We start from the raw sequence: 5,644 nt of genomic DNA, 5'->3' as shown, positions 1-5,644 counted from the left end.
TTTATTTCATTATGTGTTATATGTCAATGAAGTATAACAAATAATATTACAAGAAATTGCGAATCTAGAAAATGTATTATAACTTTAATTTGCGATTTTATTAAATAACAGAAAAATTGTTGAAAATTTGAAGATACTTCTAGATGAAAGACAAATAACAAATAAAGTTATAATATTTGTTATTTTGCTTTTGACTTTGAAGTACTTGAAATTTCTCACATATTTTTTTCTTTAGATATTAAATTGTTATAAATATTAAAATTCTTTAATCAATGTAGATTTTAACATGAAATTAAAAAATAAGTAGAACAAAAAATTAAAGTTGTTTTATTTTTTAGATTTGTAATTGTTTGTAATATTAATTGTTATATTTTATTATATGTAGGGGTGTTCAAACCCAAACCGATCTAAATTAAACCACTCATCTAATCCAATCCAAACTGAAACTCGATTAAAATCGCACGAATTCAAATTTGATTGGATTCTATTTTTTACAAACTGCTGGATCGGATTGGATTTTGGATCTACTTTTCATAACTGATCTAATCCAATCCAAACCGCACAATATGCTATAATATTATTATTTTATTATTATATTTACAATTATACTTATAACATGTTCAATTTGTTATATATTTTTATATTATTCATGTATTATTATTATTTAATAAATATTTTATATTCAAAATATTATTTATTCATTTATTTTAACTAACTTATAATTTTATTTCTATTGTTATGTTATTGTCAGCTTTTTAAGATATTGTTGAGACTTGTTATGTCATTGTTAATTATTTAAAATTTGATGTTGAGACTTGTTATATGTATTTAATTTTTTTAATTTACAAAACTGCAAATCCAATTCAATCTAAACCACTTGAAATTGGATCGGATCGAATCGATTTTTTTTTTTAAATAATCCAATACAAACCGCACCACAAGTAAAATTATTGTTCGAATTAGATGAGTTTTTGACTCAAAACCGATTCAAATTGCACCGCAAATACCCCTAATTATATGTTTATATGTCAATGAAGTGTAACAAATAATATTACAAGAAATTACAAATCTAAAAAATGTATTATAATTTTAATTTACGATTCTCTTTAATAATAGAAAAAATGTTAAAAAATTGAAGATACTTTTAGATAAAAAAAATAACAAATAAAATTATAATATTTATTATTTTGTATTTGACTTTAAAAAAATTTAAATTTTTCGAGATATTTTTTCTTTAGATATTAAAATATTATAAAAATTAAAATTCTTTAATCAATGTAGATTTTAATACGAAATTAAAAGATAAGTAAAACAAAAAATTAGAGTTATTTTATTTTTTAGATTTGCCATTTTTTTGTAATATTATTTGTTATGTTTCAATATGTGTTATGTAAACCCCGATAAATTAGTAGATAATTAGTCAATAAATTAGTTTTTAATAAAGAAGATTAGAAATGTGAATATTATATCAAATTGGAATAGAGCTCATCGAAACAAGAATTTCGACACTAATTTCAAAAAAAAAAGGGTCCAAGATTGGACCGCATAGACCGAATCGGTTGAACCGGACCCAAAACCGGACCGACCTATTAAATGAACCCAGCATTGCCTTCTCCCTCATTTCAACAACACGAAGCTGAAAGCTTCCCAAGGAGAAGAAGAGCGAAACACCCCCGTAACCTTACGGCAAATTTCCAACTCCCGTAACTCCTCCATCCGAGCTCCGATTGTCGCACCGTTTGCGGCCACGTGTTCACTGTGTCGAGCTCTACGTTTCTACCGGAACAATTTCATAGGTAACTTTTTATTTCACCCTCAACCTCCTCTTTCCCCAATTCTTGAACTATTGAATCGGAAGTTGAATTTCTTTGATTTCTGATATTTTATGATCCAATTAGCTTGAGAAAAATGTTCACTCTTGCTTATGTGAAGTTTGGATAAGGTGAGGATACGATAATTCTATTTTAATTTTATTAAATTCGAGCTTTGAGTATTAAATTGGATATATATGTGTTATGAATGTATATTAGGTTGTAAATAAATAATTGGAGCTTGAAATTGTGAATACTGGAACTTGGAGGAAGCTGATTAGTTGAATTTTGAGGGGCTACCTTGGTTTTAAATAAACAGCTTTGGTCGTTACGTGGAAATCGGCCAAGGTATGGTTTAGATTTCTTGCATTTAATATATAATGTTATGTGAAAACTTAGGCTAGATGACCATAGGATAAGTTGGATTGCATGTGTATATTTAATACTTAGTATCCTGTTGATGAACATGGTTGGTTTGGTACTTATTGATTAACTGGTGATTTGGTGAATTATTGATTTGAGGTATAACTATTGTGGAGGTTGTTGAGATAATGAGGTATTTTGTGTTAAAAGCCTAGGATTTGTGATCTATGATCCTTAGTTGAATTTTGGTTGTTGGATTTGAATATTGTATGAGTATAATTATTGATTTGAGGTAGATTTATTGTGGTGATTGTTATGATGATGAGGAAGGGTATGTTGAATTGAAAAGAATGAAGGTTTGGACCCGAAAAGGGTGGCAAAGTCCGAGTTTTAGAGGAGATACTGCCGAATTTTATAAAAATTAGATATTTTGTTTAGATGATTATTTAAAAAGATTTGGATTCAAAGGTTATATGGTTTGATTTTGAGTTATTAAGAAAATGAGTATGTTTTAAGTTTGATTCATTTAGAAAAGAATGAATTATGTTTTGAATTGGAACTATTTATGGACGGAATGGGAGGTGTGATAATGAAAGATAAGGATTGAATATGATTGATGTATGATGATGAATGAGATGCGATTGAGAATAATGTGGATGTTGATTAATTATAATTGAATTATTTATATGGCTTATGAATTTAAATAATCTGAGATACGAGATTCCTGGATTAAGTGCCGTGGCTTGCCACCACGTATACCAGGTTGAAAACTCGACACTCTGTTGACCCTACGACGTAAGTGTGACCGGGCACTATATAAATTCCCGGGAATATTACCCCCATTGAGCAATATTGATTATTTGAGATAAAGCTATGTATAGACTCTTGGAGATGCACGTCTGGGGACAGTCTAAGTACAATTAAGACTTGTCGAGTTGGCTGGATAACCGACAGATGAACCTCATCAGCCATAGGACAGACATGTATCTTATGCATATTACTTGAATTACTTGCTTGTGCTTTAATTAGGTGTGCCTATATGTACTTGCCATGTTAAATGTGTATTTGTTACCTGCAGTATTTGTAACCTTCTTGTGCTTGTCTTTATCTGTCTATTTGTTTGTGAAAATGCATGATGGAGTTGGAGGTATGGAAGAATGGCAGTATGGGACTTAGATTTAAGGTTAAGTTAAGTTAGGTTTAAATATTCTTAGAAAACCACCTTTTATGGCTCCTGTTTAATACTTTAAGCTCTATAATCTGAGTGTCGGCGTTCTAGGATTGTCTCTGGCGTTCTAGGATTCCCAGGACCTTATATATTATGTGTGTGGCACCTTTACCATATTGAGAACCTCCGGTTCTCATTCCATACTATGTTGTTGTTTTTCATATGCAGGTCGAGAGGCTTCTCGTTAGGTGTCTGGACTCTTGTAGCGGAATGGTTACTGGGTTATTTTGTTATGCTGTGATGTATATATAAGTACTTAGTTTTCTCTTCGCATAACTTGTTCTTTTTTATCCTCTTAGATGTTTATGGAGAGGCAGGATGATGTATATGTACTTTCGAGTTTTGGATATGTATGTATATGTGTGTAAATATTCTCCGGCCAGTCTTGACTTCGTAGGCTGAGTTAGGAGCTTGTTATTTTGTATCTTTGGCACTCTATTCCTACTTCTGTTATCATATGTTTAATAGTTATGGTTTCCTTAGCATGCAAGTTAACTCATTCCTTGAGCATTGCGCCTTTATTTCGCGATTTTTGTTTCCTCTATTCTTCAAGGCTCCTAGCATATTATAATTCTTCTGTTATTATATGTATTCATTTTATTTTAGAGATCGTAATACCACACCACCTTTGTTTTACGACTTAAGCGTAAAGCTTAGTGTGGTAGGGTGTTACATTATGGTATTAGAGCATTTCGTTCCTATAGAGCCTGAAAGACGGACTGATTGTGCTTCTGTGCATTCTCTGTATATGTGTTTATATGCTATTAGGATATCTGACTGATATATATTGCATAAATGTTTGTGAGCATGCATTTGGAACTTAAAGCATTAGACCTGCGATATTGAGACTGATCAACTTAATATCACTTGTTTGGTGTGTATAGGGACCAGATGTCGACTCGCGGATGCAGTCGCGGGCGAGGTAGAGGTAGGATAGGCACCGTTACTCCTGCCCCCACAGGGACTGATCCAGTGGACTTTATGGTTGCCCTGGGAAATATGGCTGCAGTTATGCAGGCGACAGCTGAGGCACTGGATAATCATATAAACCAGGGTAATCATGGGGACAATAATGATGAAGACGGTCCTATGACACTTGCTACATTTCTGAAAGCTCACCCTCCAACTTTTAGGGGGACCTCAAATCCCACTGATGCAGATAATTGGATCCAGGCTTTGGAACGAGCATTGTGATGCGTGAGCATCTTTTCCAATTTTTTCCTAGTGAATTTGCATGTAATTTGTTGAGTTTAATTAAGAATTAATTATATTTTAGCCACTATGGATGCTATTTTGATTTTTGTGCAATACTGTTTATTTTAGGTAGCATTCGGCTGTATTTGATGGAGTTTCTGCAGCACAACAATCAAAGGAGATGGCAGCGAGGAGCGACGCGCACGCGTGCCTGACGCGTGCGCGTGATTTGGAAGTATCCATGGCGACGTGTGCGTGTGACTGACGTGTACGTGTAATTTGAAGATTTGCTCAGCGACGCGTGCGCGTGACTGACGCGTACGCGTGACTCCCGAAAAAGACCATTGACGCGTGCGCGTGACCGACGCGTACGCGTGACATGCGCAACATGCAAAAAATCGCAGAAAGACGCTGGGGGTGATTTCTGGGCTATTTTGACCCAGTTTCCAGCCCAGAAAACACATATTAGAAGCTGCAGAATGGACAAATCAAGTGGTCCCCACCCATCAGCTGAAGACTTGTTAATTAATTCGAATTTAAATTCAAATTTGATTTTTAAATAGGAAAAGATATTATTTTAATTTTAATTTTAGAAATTTGATTTTTAAATTATTAGGATTAGTTATAAAAGGGGATTCAGATCCATCAGATTGGAACTCAGTACATTTTACCTGAATCCTTATTTTCTCTTTTCCATGAGCAACTAAACCTCCATTGTTAAGGTTAGGAGCTCTATCTATTGTATGGATTGATTTTATTGTTTCTCTATTTTAATTCATGTCTTGATTTATATTTAAGAATTATTTTCGTTCTTTATTTTATGAATTTGGGTGGAACGGAAGTATGACCCTCTTTCTATTTGAGTTCTTGTATAACTTGGAAAAGCTCTTTACTTGAACAACAGCTTGAAAATAAATTCTCTTAAATTTTAATTATCTGGATTTAACGGGATGACATATAATCCTTTTATTTTTTAAGTAATTAGAGTTTTTGTGGCATATAAACTGGAATTTGATCATCACCCTCTAATTGGAATTAATTGACTAAG

General features: G+C 32.7%; 1 long non-coding RNA gene across 2 annotated transcripts; it reads left to right on the top strand.

Annotated features, from left to right (window-relative positions):
- The first annotated feature begins 1,619 nt into the window (after positions 1-1,619).
- LOC112723726 (uncharacterized) lies at positions 1,620-5,386 on the top strand. 2 transcript variants are annotated; one of them, XR_011867154.1, is made up of 5 exons: positions 1,620-1,796; positions 1,899-1,942; positions 2,031-2,159; positions 4,287-4,599; positions 4,726-5,386. It is a non-coding gene; the product is annotated as an uncharacterized lncRNA (long non-coding RNA). The 2 variants fall into 2 exon arrangements; XR_003163142.3 differs by lacking the exon at positions 1,899-1,942.
- The last annotated feature ends 258 nt before the right edge of the window (positions 5,387-5,644 follow it).

This window comes from Arachis hypogaea, chromosome 11, assembly GCF_003086295.3.
Source record: "Arachis hypogaea cultivar Tifrunner chromosome 11, arahy.Tifrunner.gnm2.J5K5, whole genome shotgun sequence".
NCBI lineage: Eukaryota > Viridiplantae > Streptophyta > Magnoliopsida > Fabales > Fabaceae > Arachis > Arachis hypogaea.
This window is presented reverse-complemented; position numbering and strand designations above follow the sequence as displayed.